This window comes from Pseudophryne corroboree, unplaced genomic scaffold, assembly GCF_028390025.1.
Source record: "Pseudophryne corroboree isolate aPseCor3 unplaced genomic scaffold, aPseCor3.hap2 scaffold_2025, whole genome shotgun sequence".
NCBI classification, from domain to species: Eukaryota; Metazoa; Chordata; class Amphibia; order Anura; family Myobatrachidae; genus Pseudophryne; species Pseudophryne corroboree.
In genome coordinates, this window is record NW_026968666.1 from 35952 (window position 1) to 55697 (window position 19746).

At 45.9% G+C, this 19746-nt stretch overlaps 1 non-coding gene across 1 annotated transcript; it reads left to right on the forward strand.

Moving 5' to 3' along the window:
- The first annotated feature begins 5765 nt into the window (after positions 1 to 5765).
- On the forward strand, positions 5766 to 5839 carry TRNAN-AUU (transfer RNA asparagine (anticodon AUU)). The gene has a single exon. It is a non-coding gene; the product is annotated as a tRNA-Asn (tRNA).
- The last annotated feature ends 13907 nt before the right edge of the window (positions 5840 to 19746 follow it).

The window sequence follows — 19746 nt, forward strand, 5'->3', positions numbered from 1 at the left end:
TATCCATGCGGCGGGAAACCCAGTTTCCCTCCCACCTGAGCTGTTGGAAATAGTCACAGCCCACCTGTATGAATCAACCTATGACCTTTTGTTATAATGCGAAGACGAATTCCTGTGTCCAATGAACAATGAGATTGTAGGGACCATTGAATTGTATTGTGTGTGGGGCATAAATAGACAGGCCGATCACATCCAGCACTCACTCTTCATCGGTTATCATTGCTGAAAATCGGGAGCTGGATGTCCAGAGGCGCATGCGATCGTTTCCTTTGTGCGTAAGTTTTCTCCGTAATCATATTGTCTTTTCTTGTTATTATGGGCCATATCTTTCTCTCTCTCTCTTCTCTTTCTCTCATTTTCTCTTAAACGTACTTGTATTGTATTTACTGTGTAGTTACCTGGTTAGTTAGTCTATGTTATATTGTAGTGTATGACTTGTATTGTATTAATTCTTTTGCAAGTATAACATTCATAATATATATATTAGGCGTTGGACCCTAAGCACGGTATTTGTGTATTTCTTATAGTGTTAAGTATTCTCAGAGCGTCGGTGACGCTCGAACAGCTTTTGAGTTAATAAGGTTATACAGTGTTGCATTTACACCCTATCTCTACACTAAGGTTTTACAGCAAATTACATTGTTTGTGGTTTAGACATAAAGGTTTAACATTGTGAGCGTCGGCGCCGCTCGTGATCTCCTCGTGGTCTCGAGCGTCTGCTACGCTGATAGCGTAGCATTACGGTAGTCGCTCACCTATAAGTGTGCCCGATACCAACAGCGTATTCTCGTGAGCGTCTGTATCGCTCGAGCAGCCCGCTCCCGATACAGCGTCCGTTACGCTATAGCGAACCATTACGTTAGTCAGCAGCCAATAGCGTGCCTGCCTGTGATCTCTTGGCCGTGAGCGAACGTGACGCTTGAGCGTCTCGACCACGGCTAAGCGATTGTTACGCAACGAGCGTACCCTTACGGTACTCCATACGCAAATAGCGTACAGTGTTCTTAGACCTCACAAAGGGTTTTAAATAAGATAAATATTTAGCTTTATCAAAGCGCACTGTCAGCAGTGTTCATTCCGGGAGTGGACAACTGGGATGCAGACTTCCTCAGCAGACACGACCTACATCCAGGAGAGTGGGGACTCCATCAGGAAGTCTTCGCACAGATTGCAAGTCGGTGGGGACTGTTCCAGATAGACATGATGGCGTCCCGCCTCAACAAAAAGCTACAGAGGTATTGCACCAGGTCAAGAGACCCTCGGGCAGTAGCTGTAGACGCCCTAGTGACACCGTGGGTGTTCCGGTCGGTCTATGTATTTCCTCCTCTACCTCTCATACCCAAGGTGTTGATAATAGTAAGAAAAAGAGGAGTAAGAACAATTCTCATTGTTCCAGATTGGCCGCGAAGGACCTGGTATCCAGATCTGCAGGAAATGCTCACAGAAGATCCGTGGCCACTTCCTCTAAGACAGGACCTGTTGCAACAGGGGCCCTGTCTGTTCCAAGACTTACCGCGGCTGCGTTTGACGGCATGGCGGTTGAACGCCGGATCCTAGCGGAAAAGGGTATTCCAGATGAGGTCATTCCTACGCTAATAAAGGCTAGGAAGGACGTGACATCTAAACATTATCACTGTATATGGCGAAAATATGTTTCTTTGTGTGAGGCCAGGAATGCTCATACGTAAGAATTCCACCTGGGCCACTTCCTTCACTTCCTACAAACTGGAGTGAATTTGGGCCTAAAATTAGGCTCTATTAAGGTTCAGATTTTGGCCTTATCCATTTTCTTTCAAAAGGAATTGGCCTCTCTTCCTGAAGTAAGTACAAACTTTTGGGAAGGGAGTACTGCATATTCAGCCTCCTTTTGTACCTCCGGTGGTCCCTTGGGACCTTAACGTGGTGTTAAGGTTATGGTTTGAACCACTTAAAATGGTGGAGTTTAAATATCTCACTTGGAAGGTGGTCATGTTATTAGCCTTGGCTTCCGCTAGGCGAGTGTCGGAATTAGCAGCTTTATCACATAAAATCCCCTATCTGGTTTTCCATATGGATAGAGCGGAATTGCAGACCCGTCCTCAATTCCTGCTAAAAGTGGACTCATTCTTTCATATGAACCAACCTATTGTGGTGCCTGTGGCTACGCGTGACTTGGAGGATTCCGAGTCCCTTGATGTGGTCAGGGCTTTGAAAATTTACGTGGCCAGAACGGCTAGAGTCAGAAAAACAGAAGCACTGTTTGTCCTGTATGCAGCCAACAAGATTGGCACCCCTGCTTCAAATCAGACTATTGCTCTCTGGATCTGTAACACGATTCAGCAGGCGCATTCTATGGCGGGATTGCCATTGCCTAATTCAGTCAAGGCCCATTCCACTAGGAAGGTGGGCTCTTCTTGGGCAGCTGCCCGAGGGGTCTCGGCACTACAGCTGTGCCGAGCTGCTACTTGGTCGGGTTCAAACACCTTTGCAAAGTTCTATAAGTTTGATACCCTGGCTGAGGAGGACCTCCTGTTTGCTCAATCGGTGCTGCAGAGTCATCCGCAGGAGCCCGTTTGGGAGCTTTGGTATAATCCCCATGGTCCTTACGGAGTCCCCAGCATCTTTTAGGACGTAAGAGAAAATAAGATTTTAAACCTACCGGTAAATCTTTTTCTCGTAGTCCGTAGAGGATGCTGGGTGCCCGTCCCAAGTGCGGACTACTTCTGCAAGACTTGTATATAGTTATTGCTTACATAAGGGTTATATGTTAGTTTTCATCGGTCTTGGACTGATGCTATGTTGTTTTCATACTGTTAACTGGGTAGTATATCACAAGTTATACGGTGTGATTGGTGTGGCTGGTATGAATCTTGACCTTGGATTAACAAAAATCCTTTCCTCGTACTGTCCGTCTCCTCTGGGCACAGTTTCTCTAACTGAGGTATGGAGGAGGGGCATAGAGGGAGGAGCCAGTGCACACCCAGATCTAAAGTCTTTCTTAAAGTGCCCATGTCTGCTGCGGAGCCCGTCTATCCCCCATGGTCCTTACGGAGTCCCCATCATCCTCTACGGACTACGAGAAAAAAAATTTACCGGTAGGTTTAAAATGTTATTTTTTTCTCTGCAACCCACTGCTAAATTGTGCTTCCTAGCTGTTTTTTATAAAATCACTTAATTAAATCTAACTCTGATTACGTCAGAGAAGGCCAGGTACCCTACACCATAAGAGGGGGTTTGAAATTTTGACTTGTCTACTTAAAGATCACCAAAATCCGATCACAAGGTCAATTACATCCCTGGGTGGGATTGAACCACCAACCTTTTGGTTAATAGCCCATGTAAGTGAAAGAGATCCTGAAGCACTCACTCATCATGGGAAAGTACCAATGTGTTTCTTACAAAAATTCTCCAGATTATTGACTTTTTAAAGTTTTTCTAGGAAACGTTCTAGATAAATGCTTATTAGCCTTTGTCAGTATCTACTTTTGCAAGGTGTCTATGTGGCGCAATCGGTTAGCATGTTTGGCTATTAACCAAAAGGTTGGTGGTTCAATCCCACCCAGGTATGTAATTGACCTTGTAATCAGATTTTGGTGATCTTTAAATAGACAAGTCAAAATTTCAAACCCCCTCTTATGGTGTAGGGTACCTGGCCTTCTCTGATGTAATCAGAGTTAGATTTGATTAAGTGATTTTATAAAAAAACAGCTAGGAAGCACAATTTAGCAGTGGGTTGCAGAGAAAAAAAATTATGCTGGCAGAAAAGTCCAATTTAGTGACGAAACAGCTCTTCATTTTCTGATTTTATGTTTATGCTAACAAATTTGCTCTCTGAAAAGTGTCCACAAAGCCAAGTCTCTGATTAACACCTTTGTAGGGATGGTTTTTCACCTATTACTGAATTAAACTTGCTTCATTGGAAAGGCAGCAAGATGCATCCTCATTTCAATGTCTACTGAAATAATACAGGTTGACACCAGGAAACATAAACGTCACTGCATCCTTGCTGCTTCCTCATGGGGAAGTCTGTTTAATGTGAAAACAAGGTGATATCTAATCAGCACACAGGTAAGGAATTAAGAAAATCTTTCTTTATGGATGAAGATGTTTCTCACAAAATTGTTGCACCGAAGCATCATTGAAATTCAAGCTGGAAAGATGATTTTAATATATCACTTGTACATTTTGTACTGCTCTTCTGGTGACAATGTAGTTTGTTTTTGTCAATTACCATTTTAATAATAGGGTAAAGAAAATTAAGTGGATTTTTGAAAGAAAACAATACTGTCAATATACTATTAAAACAAATTAAAATGGTAAAAGTTATTGTACTTTAAGTAAAAATAAAAGAGACAAAATATCAATCCCAGTTTTGGATTACTTTAATTAACAAAAAACAATGCATATAGCAGAGGATAGTTTCAATCTGCCTACCTCTGGGTTATGGGCCCAGCATGCTTCCGTTGCAGTACTCTGCTGCTCATGTAAGTGCAAGAGATCCTGAAGCACTCACTCATCATGGGAAAGTACCAATGTGTTTCTTACAAAAACTCTCCAGATTATTGACTTTTTAAAGTTTTTCTAGGAAACGTTCTAGATGAATGCTTATTAGCCTTTGTCAGTATATACTTTTACGAGGTGTCTCTGTGGTGCAATCGGTTAGCATGTTTGGCTATTAACCAAAAGGTTGGTGGTTCAATCCCACCCATGGATGTAATTGACCTTGTGATTAGATTTTGGTAACCTTTAAGTAGACAAGTCAAAATGTCAAACTCCCTCTTATGGTGTAGGGTACCTGGCCTTCTCTGATGTAATCAGAGTTAGATTTGATTAAGTGATTTTATAAAAAAACAGCTAGGAAGCACAATTTAGCAGTGGGTTGCAGAGAAAAAAAACTATGCTGGCAGAAAAGTCCAATTGAGTGATTAAACAGCTCTTCATTTTCTGATTTTATGTTTATGCTAACAAATTTGCTCTCTGAAAAGTGTCCACAAAGTAAAGTCTCTGATTAACACCTTTGTAGGAATGGTTTTTCACCTATTACTGAATTAAACTTGCTTCATTGGAAAGGCAGCAAGATGCATCCTCATTTCAATGTCTACTGAAATAATACAGGTTGACACCAGGAAACATAAACGTCACTGCATCCTTGCTGCTTCCTCATGGGGAAGTCTGTTTAATGTGAAAACAAGGTGATATCTAATCAGCACACAGGTAAGGAATTAAGAAAATCTTTCTTTATGGGTGAAGATGTTTCTCACAAAATTGTTGCACCAAAGCATCATTGAAATTCAAGCTGGAATGATGATTTTAATATATCACTTGTACATTTTGTACTGCTCTTCTGGTGACAATGTAGTTTGTTTTTGTCAATTACCATTTTAATAATAGGGTAAAGAAAATTAAGTGGATTTTTGAAAGAAAACAATACTGTCAATTTACTATTAAAACAAATTAAAATGGTAAAAGTTATTGTACTTTAAGTAAAAATAAAAGAGCCAAAATATCAATCCCAGTTTTGGATTACTTTAATTAACAAAAAACAATGCATATAGCAGAAGATAGTTTCAATCTGCCTACATCTGGGTTATGGGCCCAGCATGCTTCCGTTGCAGTACTCTGCTGCTCATGTAAGTGCAAGAGATCCTGAAGCACTCACTCATCATGGGAAAGTAGCAATGTGTTTCTTACAAAAACTCTCCAGATTATTGACTTTTTAAAGTTTTTCTAGGAAACGTTCTAGATGAATGCTTATTAGCCTTTGTCAGAATGGACTTTTACGAGGTGTCTCTGTGGTGCAATCGGTTAGCATGTTTGGCTATTAACCAAAAGGTTGGTGGTTCAATCCCACCCAGGGATGTAATTGACCTTGTGATCAGATTTTGGTGATCTTTAAGTAGACAAGTCAAAATTTCAAACCCCCTCTTATGGTGTAGGGTACCTGGCCTTCTCTGATGTAATCAGAGTTAGATTTGATTAAGTGATTTTATAAAAAACAGCTAGGAAGCACAATTTAGCAGTGGGTTGCAGAGAAAAAAAAACTATGCTGGCAGAAAAGTCCAATTGAGTGATTAAACAGCTCTTCATTTTCTGACTTTATTTTTATGCTAACAAATTTGCTCTCTGAAAAGTGTCCACAAAGCCAAGTCTCTGATTAACACCTTTGTAGGAATGTTTTTTCACCTATTACTGAATTAAACTTGCTACATTGGAAAGGCAGCAAGATGCATCCTCATTTCAATGTCTACTGAAAAAATACAGGTTTACACCAGGACACATAAACGTTACTGCATCCTTGCTGCTTTCTCATGTGGAAGTCTGTTTAATGTGAAAACAAGGTAATATCTAATCAGCACACAGATAAGGAATTAAGAAAATCTTTCTTTATGGGTGAAGATGTTTCTCACAAAATTGTTGTCCCAATGCATCATTGAAATTCAAGATGGAAGATGATTTTAATATATCACTTGTACATTTTGCATTGCTCTTCTGGTGACAATGTAGTTTGTTTTTGTCAATTACCATTTCAGTAATAGGGTAAAGAAAATTAAGTGGATTTTTTAAAGAAAACAATGCTGTCAATATACTATTAAAACAAATTAAAATGATAAAAGTTATTGTACTTTAAGTAAAAATAAAAGAGCCAAAATATCAATCCCAGTTTTTGATTACTTTAATTATAAAAAAAAATGCACATAGCAGAGGATAGTTTCGATTAATCGACCTCTGGGTTATGGGCCCAGCATCCTTCCATTGCACTACTCTGCTGCTCATGGAAGTCCGAGAGATCCTGAAGACTAAATTGATTAAAGGCCTAAAAGTACTGGACTATAAGGAAAGACTTACTAGGCTGAATATGTATACACTAGAAAAGAGGTGCCTAAGAGGAGATATTATTAATATCTTCAAATATGTAAAGATACATAACAAAGAGTTATCAGAGGAATTATTTATTAAAAGAACACGTGGTCACTCGCTGCGACTGGAGGAAAGTTCAGAATGCAATGGAGGAAAGGGTTCTTCACTGTTAGGGCAATCAGGATGTGGAATTCCCTGCCAGGGAAGGTGGTAATGGCGGACTCTGTAATTGGATTTAAAAAAGGAATGGATACATTTCTGAATGAAAAAGCTATCCAAGGTTATAATACTTAAAATATCAACATGGTTAATCCGGGGGTAACATGAGTTATAGTAGCTAACTAGTCATAAAACATTATTCAGCAAGTATGTAGAATCATCACAACTTAAAACAGGTTGAACACGATGGGCAATTTGCCTCTATTCAACCTCAAAAACTATGTTACTATATGTTACTATATTACTGTAGTATACAGAACACCACAATGCAATGAGCAGTGATAGTGAGCACTGATGAGGATACTAGAACTGACACTGAGCAGCAAGATGCAGCACTGGACTATTAGTAATGTACTGTAGTATGCTGAGCAACACAATGCAGCACAAGACAATGAACAGTGATACTGAGCACTGATGAGGATACTACTGAGAACTGACACTGAGCAGGAGAGACACACTACTAGTATTACTGAGCAGCAATAAGTAACCACTGATACTGAGCACTGATATTGAGATTTCCACTGAGAGAACATAGCCACGTCCTCTCCGCTCTCTCTTCAATGCACGAGTAAAAATGGCGGCAACGCGCAGCTCTATATATAATATCCGAATCTCGCGAGAATCCGACAGCGGGATGATGACATTTTCCCTTGTTCAGGTTTTCCGAGTCAGGCGGGAACAACCGAGCCTGCCTCAGACCAGTGTAAACCACGTGGAGTTCGTGGGGAATTCGGTTCTCGGAGAACCGAACCCGCTCCTCTCTACCTTATACCCATCAATTTTTTTTATTTTCAATCTAAGCCCCTGCAGTTTTCTGTAAGCATCTGCTTCGCTATGATGATCAACAAGTCACAAGGGCAAACACTCAGGGCTTGAGGCATAGATCTTTGGACCAGCTGCTACAAGCATTTCAGAGGTGTCACTATCACTGGTGACACCCAGAGAGGTGGCGAGGGAGATTGTAATGCAGTGCGTCCAAATAAGCAGCGCAATGGTAAAAAGGAGGCATTATTTCATAGGTAGGGGCGTGGCCTGGTGGCCTGAATCTACATTTTGTTGCTCCGGGTGTCCCGGGGGTTGGGGGCTGCACCCGGGGACTAGTGTGTAAGCGGTGCTGGCTCCTGCACAGTGACAGGGCATGGCCACCCAGTATGACACCTCCCTTCTTGACCATGCTGTAATTGCAGTCGCACTGCAGTTCAGCGTGATCATAAACAATGGTGTAGCCTCCTGCTGGTGCAGACTGTATGTGCGCGCAGGAAGCCGCCACCATTTTTGTGATTACAGCGGCTGAATGTGATGTCATACAGCCGCTGTGACCACGCCCCCTGTGTCTCCTCCATTGCAGACCCCATTTTGAAGCCTTGCCCCCGCACTGCTCCATCCCTGACTTGGAAATGGAGTGTTGCTGACCCCACTCTCCCCCCCTGCCCCGATTGACAGGCAGAGGCGATCGCATGCAGGCACATGCGTATGCTCTTAGCAATTTTTGCAGTTGGATCGCTTATTGTGATTGCAATCCAACCTGAATCAGGCCCTATTACCTATCACAATGCGCTGCGGGCAGTACAAAATTGGGTTAATATAGGAGAAAAACCCCCAGACCTGTGCTCCTTAACTGTACCTGGTGGCTAGTGGAGCGGCTGCCCAGTAATCAGTGTCCACCCCAGTGCGCACACGGCCCACCCCCTACGGCCACGCTCCCCTTAATCAGCGGCCTCGTGATCCGGAAGGGCGGTGTGTGTGTGACTGACCTTAGGAAGAAACCGGAGCCTCCGCTGCAGTGACCCAGCAACCAGGGCACGGGAGTATACAGCGCCGCTGGGAGTGATGAAGCTGCAGTAAAGATGTCTATTAGACCTAGCCTGCTGCAGCCCTTGTAGATTCTCATAAAACAAGTTCTTCTTTTCTTGTCAAAATTAATAGCTAAGAATAGGCTGCCTGAGGCAGGCCCCTGTTAAGTGGCCTGCTACTGAAGGCACCAACTACAAACTGAGCTCCCTGTTCATGGAAGCGGGGTTATAGAGGAGGATGCGCTGAGCATCTTGGGAACAGTCAAAAGCTTTGAGCCGGTTGGTGCCTCAGATCAAGATCCTACTCTACACCCCAATGTGAATCCTTGTGGAGTCCAGTGTACCCCACAGAAGAAATTAATGTGTCACACCCATTGGCAGCAACCTTAGAATAGCTGCTGACGGGCACAATTGAGAAAGGAAGGGGGGGGGGGCATTTGAATCCAGCACATAGATGCAATTCAAATATGTAATTTGTACCTTCCTATTTTAAAATATAATGGATGAACCTAACCCTGTGAGAACAATCTTCATGATCAAGAGATCTAATATGTAAAATAAGTATGAGTTGGGATAGGGCTGGGGAGGGTGGCAGCTCGGGCAGCCCCTCCCCCGTCAAGTTAAGGAGATTCAACTGAGGAAGCACAAGGGAACTCTCGTCTGGGGACAACAACTGCAGGGAGACCACATCTTTTCAGATGAACATGGGAGGGCGGAAGGCTGCCTAATACTGAAGCACCATCAAATATCAAACCATATCCAACAACTAGTACAAGCATTCCTGGGGGAAGGTCTGCAGCAGACGGATTTGCATACGGTGATGTCATCCAAGCAGTGGGCCAAAGTTGGCTGGAACCCTCATCTGCATATAAAAAGAGAAAAGGGGCATGCAGGGCATGGCGGCCTTTTGCAGTGCTTGGATGACCCCTAGTTCGCATTAAACACCCCCACCCTCCTTTGGTGTGGGGCTCATGTTGGCCATGCCCAATCCCCTGAAGCATTCATGCTGATTTCTTGCAGCAGCTGGGCACTGTAACAGCTCCAGAGCTGCTCTGTAAGGCAAGTAAAAGGGTGTGGGCCCTGCAGCACCACCTGTAGTTCGCATTGTGCGTTGGAAGGCACAAAGTAAGCAGACGGGAGGAGAAGTCAGGATAGTACACAAGGGCATCCTTTTCTCTTAGTCCGTAAAGGATGCTGGGGTCACATTAAGAACCATGGGGTATAGACGGGATCCGCAAGAGACATGGGCACTTTAAGACTTTCAAAGGGTGTGGACTGGCTCCTCCCTCTATGCCCCTCCTCCAGACTCCAGTTATAGGAACTGTGCCCAGGGAGACTGACATTTCGAGGAAAGGATTTATTGTTAAACTAAGGTGAGCATCTTACCAGCTCACACCTTAAGCATGCCGCAGAACGTGGCATTCAACAGAACACAAGCCAACGGCATGAACAATTGCAGCAAAAAGCTGACCAGAACCGTAACACAACATGTGTATAACCACAAGTAATAACTGCAGACACAGTATGGACTGGGACGGGTGCCCAGCATCCTCTACGTACTAAGAGAAAAGGATTTACCGGTAGGTATTAAAATCCTATTTTCTCATACGACCTAGAGGACCTAGAGGATGCTGGGGTCACATTAAGAACCATGGGGTTATACCAAAGCTCGTGTCCGCGTGGTTGGATGTGCATCTGTCAGCCTGGCGCCTCCTGTCTCCGGTGGCCGGCGCCGCCATTACTGTTTTCATTACCACATGGATTACAAACCAAAACTTCCCTCCAAGTGTCTGCATGGGCGCAGCCATCTTGGATTCTGTCAGCTGATCATTTCCACCAATCTGTTCTCAGTATTGATAATCTGCATAATTGCCTAGCCAATCCCTTCCTTGCTGCAGGTATAAATACACTGTGCCTGAGTAAGGAAGGCGTCAGTGCTTTGGTTGTCAAACCTAGTTCCTGTTTGTCTCTCTCCTGTGATTGTCTTCCAGGTTCCAGCTCCTGTCTCAAGACTTCCACCATAGAGACCCGCACCAGCATTCCACCTGCGGTGTAGCCTGACTCTCCAATCCATTGTGGATTCATCTGTTTCCAGCTACAACATTACCTGCTTCCAGCTCAGCTTCCAGCAGAGTACAGCTTCCCTTAAAGGGCCGGTGTCCTTTCTACACTTTACCACTCTCCACCGGTATTATTATTTCTCCGCTCTCAAGTTCTACATTTCAGTTCATATTTCATCGCTCCCAAGTTCATTTATTATTTAACTGGTTCCAGCCAGTATCCACTCCGTGCTAACAACAGTCTGGTTCCAGCCAGTATCCACAGCAGCTGTTTTATCTTCAGCAACCCAGCTTTTCCTGGAACACCAGCTGGCACAATCCTGGGTTATCTCCATTGCTACAGTCGGGCCTGGTAAGGACTTTCCATCTAGAAGATCATAAGAGCTATCTCACACTACCAGTGCCCTGTGGCTCCTGCCATCCTGTAGTACCCAGGAACTGTATTTATTCTTTGCTGACTTTTACGTTTTCTTTTACTGCTGCTGTGTTGCAGAGTTGTCATAATAAACATCATTGACTTTTATCCAAGTTGTCGTGGTCACGCCTTCGGGCATTTATTATTTATGTTACTTACATGTCCAGGGGTCTGATACAACCTCCCAGGTTCCGGTACATCTCAGCCCCTACAACTGAGGCTGCCTCCCGTCAGCTCAGGCCCTCAGTTGTGACAGTAAGCACTGACCAAATGAATCCAGCCGGAGACCAGGATCAAGCGGCCAGGCCGATGCAAGAACTGGCAGCCCGACTAGAACATCAGGAGGCTGCACAGGGCCACATCATCCGCTGTCTCCAGGATCTCTCTACTCGGCTGGATGGGATTCAGACAACTCTCCGTGGATCAGGCGCGTCTGGTGCGTCAACCACAGTGACTCCAGCTATAACCCCACCCACCTTACCCATTTCTGCTCCACGTCTTCATCTTCCAACGCCAGCAAAATTTGACGGATCTCCAAGATTCTGCAGGGGATTTCTCAACTAGTGTGAGATTCAGTTTGAGCTACAACCTGGCAATTTTCCCAGTGACCGTACAAAAATTGCCTACATTATTTCTCTTCTCAGTGGCTCAGCCCTTGATTGGGCATCACCGTTATGGGAGAGGTCCGACACCCTGCTATCTTCCTACACTGCCTTCGTGTCAACATTCAGGCGCATCTTCGACGAGCCAGGCCGGGTAACCTCAGCTTCATCCGAGATTCTCCGTTTACGCCAGGGGTCACGTACTGTAGGACAATATCTGATACAGTTCCAGATCCTGGCATCCGAACTGGCATGGAACGACGAGGCCCTGTATGCTGCATTCTGGCATGGCTTATCTGAGCGTATTAAAGATGAGTTAGCTACCAGAGACTTACCTTCTAAGTTAGATGAGCTAATCTCACTCTGCACGAAAGTTGATTTACGTTTCAGAGAGAGAGCAACTGAGCGTGGAAGATCATCTGCTCCAAAATCTTCTGCTCCTCCTCCTCGTCAACTGTCACCATCTAAAGATGAGCCCATGCAACTTGGCCGTTCCCGTTTAACCCCTGCTGAGCGCCGAAGACGTCTCTCCGAGTTTCTCTGTCTCTATTGTGCAGCTCCGTCTCACACCATTAATGCCTGTCCCAAACGTCTGGGAAACTTCAAATCCTAGCTCGCCAAGGAGAGGGCCGGCTAGGAGTAATGATCTCCTCTCCATCTTCTCAAGATTGTAATCTCCCAGTCTCGCTTCAAGTTGCTCAACGTTATCGGAACGTCATTGCCCTCCTTGATTCCGGAGCAGCTGGGAACTTTATTACCGAAGCCTATGTTAAACGGTGGTCCCTACCCACCGAGAGACTTCCTTCGTCCATTTCTTTAACTGCCGTGGATGGCAGCAAAATTTTTGATGCAGTTATTTCTTTAAGGACTCTACCAGTTCGTCTGAGAGTGGGAGTTCTTCATTCCGAACTTATTTCTTTTTTAGTGATTCCAAGAGCCACACATCCTGTGGTCCTGGGCCTTCCATGGCTCCGTCTTCACAATCCTACAATTGATTGGACGACTACGCAAATCCTGGCATGGGGTTCCTCCTGTGCTGAGACATGTTTGTTTAAAGTATTGCCTGTCTGTTCTTCCTCCCCCAGGTCGTCTGATGTTCCACCTCCTCCATATCAAGATTTCACGGATGTGTTCAGTAAAGCTTCTGCTGATATCCTTCCTCCTCATAGAGAATGGGACTGTCCGATTGATCTCGTTCCAGGGAAGGTTCCACCTCGAGGCCGAACTTATCCGTTGTCTCTGCCTGAGACGCATTCTATGGAGGAATATATTAAAGAGAACCTAGCAAAGGGGTTCATTCGACCTTCTTCTTCTCCAGCCGGCGCAGGCTTCTTTTTTGTAAAAAAGAAAGATGGTGGTCTGCGGCCGTGCATCGACTACAGAGGTTTGAACGACATTACCATCAAGAACCGTTATCCTTTACCCCTGATTACTGAGCTCTTTGACAGAGTTAGCGGAGCTACCATCTTTACAAAGCTGGACTTGCGAGGTGCATACAATCTCATCCGGATCCGTGAGGGTGACGAGTGGAAGACCGCATTTAACACCCGTGACGGACATTATGAGTACCTCGTCATGCCCTTCGGATTGAGCAATGCTCCAGCTGTCTTCCAGCATTTCGTCAATGAGATCTTCAGAGACATTCTATACCGTCATGTCGTGGTCTATCTAGATGATATCCTCATTTTTGCCAACAATTTAGAGGAACATCGTTTTTGGGTAAAGGAGGTTCTGTCCCGTCTCCGTGTCAATCATCTCTATTGCAAATTAGAGAAATGCGTCTTTGAAGTCAAGTCCATTCCGTTTCTAGGGTACATTGTGTCCGGTTTCGGACTAGAGATGGATCCTGAGAAACTACAAGCAATTCAGAATTGGCCAGTACCCTTAACCCTCAAAGGGGTCCAGAGGTTCTTAGGGTTCGCCAATTATTACCGAAAGTTTATACGAGACTTTCCCACCATTGTGGCGCCTATTACTGCTTTCACCAAGAAGGGTGCTAACCCGTCCAAGTGGTCTGAAGAAGCCATGCAAGCTTTTCATCTTTTAAAACAGAGGTTCATCTCTGCGCCTGTCCTGAAACAGCCTGACATCGACTCTCCTTTCATCCTAGAGGTGGATGCCTCCTCCGTTGGAGTAGGAGCGGTGTTATCTCAGAGGGCTAAAGATGGCCATTTACATCCTTGCAGTTTCTTTTCACGGAAGTTCTCCCCAGCGGAGCGCAACTATGCCATTGGCGACCAGGAGTTGCTAGCCATCAAGCTCGCTCTAGAGGAGTGGAGATATCTGTTGGAGGGAGCTTCTCATTCAATCACCATCCTTACAGACCACAAGAACGTTCTATATTTGAAAGGCGCACAATGTCTCAACCCTCGTCAGGCCAGATGGGCACTTTTCTTTTCCAGGTTCGACTTTAAACTCCAGTTCTGTCCGGGCTCTCAGAATCGCAAGGCCGATGCCCTTTCCCGCTCATGGGAGCAAGAAAATGAGTCAGAGTCTTCAGACAAGCATCCTATTATAAGTCCGTTGGCATTCTCCACGGTAGGGATGGACTCTACGCCCCCATCAGGGAAAAGTTTTGTGAAGCCGATGCTAAGGAAGAAGCTCATGCATTGGGCCCATGCTTCCCGTTTTGCCGGACATACAGGTATCCAAAAAACCCTGGAGTTTATCTCTAGGTCCTATTGGTGGCCAACTCTGAAAAAGGACGTCTTGGAGTTTATTGCATCTTGCCCAAAGTGTGCCCAACATAAAGTATCCCGCCAGTCGCCTGCGGGGCAACTGGTTCCACTATCCGTTCCCCGTCGACCATGGACCCACTTGTCGATGGATTTCATTACAGACTTACCCATGTGCAACAAGTTCAATACCATCTGGGTGGTAGTTGACCGGTTCACCAAGATGGCACACTTCATTCCTCTCACCGGTCTTCCGTCAGCTTCCAAGTTGGCTCAAGTATTCATACAAGAGATCTTCCGACTCCACGGTCTTCCTGAAGAAATTATCTCAGATCGAGGAGTTCAATTCACAGCCAAATTCTGGCGAAGTTTATGTCAAGTCCTCCAAGTCAAGCTAAAGTTTTCCACGGCTTACCATCCTCAGACCAATGGTCAAACCGAGAGGGTGAATCAGGACTTGGAGGCCTTCCTCCGCATCTATGTGTCCTCCTCTCAAGATGACTGGGTTCAATTACTTCCCTGGGCCGAGTTCTGTCATAACAACCAGTATCATTCTTCATCTGCTTCAACACCATTCTTCACTAACTTTGGATTCCACCCTAAAGTCCCTGAGTTCCAACCGCTTCCAGCAACTTCTGTTCCCGCAGTGGATATCACCTTGCATCAGTTTGCCAATATCTGGAAGAGCGTACGATCAGCTCTGCTCAAGGCATCGTTCAGGTACAAGAAGTTTGCGGATAAGAAGCGTCGAGCAGTTCCTGCTCTCAAGGTGGGTGATCGGGTATGGTTATCCACGAAGAATTTGAGGTTAAGAGTTCCCAGTATGAAGTTTGCACCTCGCTATATCGGTCCTTTCAAGATTGAACAAGTCATCAATCCTGTTGCTTACAGACTCCAGTTGCCTCCCTTCTTAAAAATACCCAGGACATTCCATGTTTCCCTGTTGAAACCGCTGATCTTGAATCGGTTTCATTCCTCACTTCCTCCAACTCCGAAAGTCCAAACTCAATGAGGCGTTGAGTATGAAGTGGCCAAGATCCTGGACTCACGTCACCGTTACGGTCAACTACAATATCTTATTGACTGGAAGGGTTATGGTCCTGAGGAACGTTCATGGACCAATGCTTCTGATGTCCATGCTCCTGCCTTGGTCCGGAGATTCCATTCCAAGTTTCCTCAAAAGCCAAAGAAGTGTCCTGGGGCCACTCCTAAAGGGGGGGGTGCTGTCACGATCCGGGTATCTGGACGCCATTTCTTACCCATCAGATGCCTCCTAAGGCTGGCTCAGCGCTCCAGGACCGGATCCCATCTGTTATCCTGATGTGTACATTCCTGTATTCTCTCCTGTCACTCTGGGACGCTGTCACAGTAAACGCCATATTACACCTGGCATGGCGTCTCCCGCGGCCTCCGCCGTGTCCGCGTGGTTGGATGTGCATCTGTCAGCCTGGCGCCTCCTGTCTCCGGTGGCCGGCGCCGCCATTACTGTTTTCATTACCACATGGATTACAAACCAAAACTTCCCTCCAAGTGTCTGCATGGGCGCAGCCATCTTGGATTCTGTCAGCTGATCATTTCCACCAATCTGTTCTCAGTATTGATAATCTGCACAATTGCCTAGCCAATCCCTTCCTTGCTGCAGGTATAAATACACTGTGCCTGAGTAAGGAAGGCGTCAGTGCTTTGGTTGTCAAACCTAGTTCCTGTTTGTCTCTCTCCTGTGATTGTCTTCCAGGTTCCAGCTCCTGTCTCAAGACTTCCACCATAGAGACCCGCACCAGCATTCCACCTGCGGTGTAGCCTGACTCTCCAATCCATTGTGGATTCATCTGTTTCCAGCTACAACATTACCTGCTTCCAGCTCAGCTTCCAGCAGAGTACAGCTTCCCTTAAAGGGCCGGTGTCCTTTCTAGAGATGAGCGCCGGAAATTTTTCGGGTTTTGTGTTTTGGTTTTGGGTTCGGTTCCGCGGCCGTGTTTTGGGTTCGACCGCGTTTTGGCAAAACCTCACCGAATTTTTTTTGTCGGATTCGGGTGTGTTTTGGATTCGGGTGTTTTTTTCCAAAAAACCTAAAAAACAGCTTAAATCATAGAATTTGGCGGTCATTTTGATCCCAAAGTATTATTAACCTCAAAAACCATAATTTCCACTCATTTTCAGTCTATTCTGAATACCTCACACCTCACAATATTATTTTTAGTCCTAAAATTTGCACCGAGGTCGCTGTGTGAGTAAGATAAGCGACCCTAGTGGCCGACACAAACACCGGGCCCATCTAGGAGTGGCACTGCAGTGTCACGCAGGATGGCCCTTCCAAAAAACCCTCCCCAAACAGCACATGACGCAAAGAAAAAAAGAGGCGCAATGAGGTAGCTGTGTGAGTAAGATTAGCGACCCTAGTGGCCGACACAAACACCGGGCCCATCTAGGAGTGGCACTGCAGTGTCACGCAGGATGTCCCTTCCAAAAAACCCTCCCCAAACAGCACATGACGCAAAGAAAAAAAGAGGCGCAATGAGGTAGCTGTGTGAGTAAGATAAGCGACCCTAGTGGCCGACACAAACACCGGGCCCATCTAGGAGTGTCACTGCAGTGTCACGCAGGATGTCCCTTCCAAAAAACCCTCCCCAAACAGCACATGACGCAAAGAAAAAAAGAGGCGCAATGAGGTAGCTGTGTGAGTAAGATAAGCGACCCTAGTGGCCGACACAAACACCGGGCCCATCTAGGAGTGGCACTGCAGTGTCACGCAGGATGTCCCTTCCAAAAAACCCTCCCCAAACAGCACATGACGCAAAGAAAAAGAAAAGAAAAAAGAGGTGCAAGATGGAATTGTCCTTGGGCCCTCCCACCCACCCTTATGTTGTATAAACAGGACATGCACACTTTAACCAACCCATCATTTCAGTGACAGGGTCTGCCACACGACTGTGACTGATATGACGGGTTGGTTTGGACCCCCACCAAAAAAGAAGCAATTAATCTCTCCTTGCACAAACTGGCTCTACAGAGGCAAGATGTCCACCTCATCATCATCCTCCGATATATCACCGTGTACATCCCCCTCCTCACAGATTATCAATTCGTCCCCACTGGAATCCACCATCTCAGCTCCCTGTGTACTTTGTGGAGGCAATTGCTGCTGGTCAATGTCTCCACGGAGGAATTGATTATAATTCATTTTAATGAACATCATCTTCTCCACATTTTCTGGATGTAACCTCGTACGCCGATTGCTGACAAGGTGAGCGGCGGCACTAAACACTCTTTCGGAGTACACACTTGTGGGAGGGCAACTTAGGTAGAATAAAGCCAGTTTGTGCAAGGGCCTCCAAATTGCCTCTTTTTCCTGCCAGTATAAGTACGGACTGTGTGACGTGCCTACTTGGATGCGGTCACTCATATAATCCTCCACCATTCTTTCAATGGGGAGAGAATCATATGCAGTGACAGTAGACGACATGTCCGTAATCGTTGTCAGGTCCTTCAGTCCGGACCAGATGTCAGCATCAGCAGTCGCTCCAGACTGCCCTGCATCACCGCCAGCGGGTGGGCTCGGAATTCTGAGCCTTTTCCTCGCACCCCCAGTTGCGGGAGAATGTGAAGGAGGAGATGTTGTTGACAGGTCGCGTTCCGCTTGACTTGACAATTTACTCACCAGCAGGTGTTTGAACCCCAGCAGACTTGTGTCTGCCGGAAAGAGAGATCCAAGGTAGGCTTTAAATCTAGGATCGAGCACGGTGGCCAAAATGTAGTGCTCTGATTTCAACAGATTGACCACCCGTGAATCCTTGCTAAGCGAATTAAGGGCTACATCCACAAGTCCCACATGCCTAGCGGAATCGCTCCGTGTTAGCTCCTCCTTCAATGTCTCCAGCTTCTTCTGCAAAAGCCTGATGAGGGGAATGACCTGACTCAGGCTGGCAGTGTCTGAACTGACTTCACGTGTGGCAAGTTCAAAGGGCATCAGAACCTTGCACAACGTTGAAATCATTCTCCACTGCGCTTGAGACAGGTGCATCCCACCTCCTATATCGTGCTCAATTGTATAGGCTTGAATGGCCTTTTGCTGCTCCTCCAACCTCTGAAGCATATACAGGGTTGAATTCCACCTCGTTACCACTTCTTGCTTCAGATGATGGCAGGGCAGGTTCAGTAGTTTTTGGTGGTGCTCCAGTTTTCTGTACGTGGTGCCTGTACGCCGAAAGTGTCCCGCAATTCTTCTGGCCACCGACAGCATCTCTTGCACGCCCCTGTCGTTTTTTAAAAAATTCTGCACCACCAAATTCAAGGTATGTGCAAAACATGGGACGTGCTGGAATTGGCCCAGATTTAATGCACACACAATATTGCTGGCGTTGTCCGATGCCACAAATCCACAGGAGAGTCCAATTGGGGTAAGCCATTCCGCGATGATCTTCCTCAGTTGCCGTAAGAGGTTTTCAGCTGTGTGCGTATTCTGGAAACCGGTGATACAAAGCGTAGCCTGCCTAGGAAAGAGTTGGCGTTTGCGAGATGCTGCTACTGGTGCCGCCGCTGCTGTTCTTGCGGCGGGAGTCCATACATCTACCCAGTGGGCTGTCACAGTCATATAGTCCTGACCCTGCCCTGCTCCACTTGTCCACATGTCCGTGGTTAAGTGGACATTGGGTACAACTGCATTTTTTAGGACACTGGTGAGTCTTTTTCTGACGTCCGTGTACATTCTCGGTATCGCCTGCCTAGAGAAGTGGAACCTAGATGGTATTTGGTAACGGGGGCACACTACCTCAAGAAATTGTCTAGTTCCCTGTGAACTAACGGCGGATACCGGACGCACGTCTAACACCAACATAGTTGTCAAGGCCTCAGTTATCCGCTTTGCAACAGGATGACTGCTGTGATATTTCATCTTCCTCGCAAAGGACTGTTGGACAGTCAATTGCTTGGTGGAAGTAGTAAAAGTGTGCTTACGACTTCCCTTCTGGGATGACCATCGACTCCCAGCAGCAACAACAGCAGCGCCAGCAGCAGTAGGCGTTACACGCAAGGATGCATCGGAGGAATCCCAGGCAGGAGAGGACTCGTCAGAATTGCCAGTGACATTGCCTGCAGGACTATTGGCATTCCTGGGGAAGGAGGAAATTGACACTGAGGGAGTTGGTG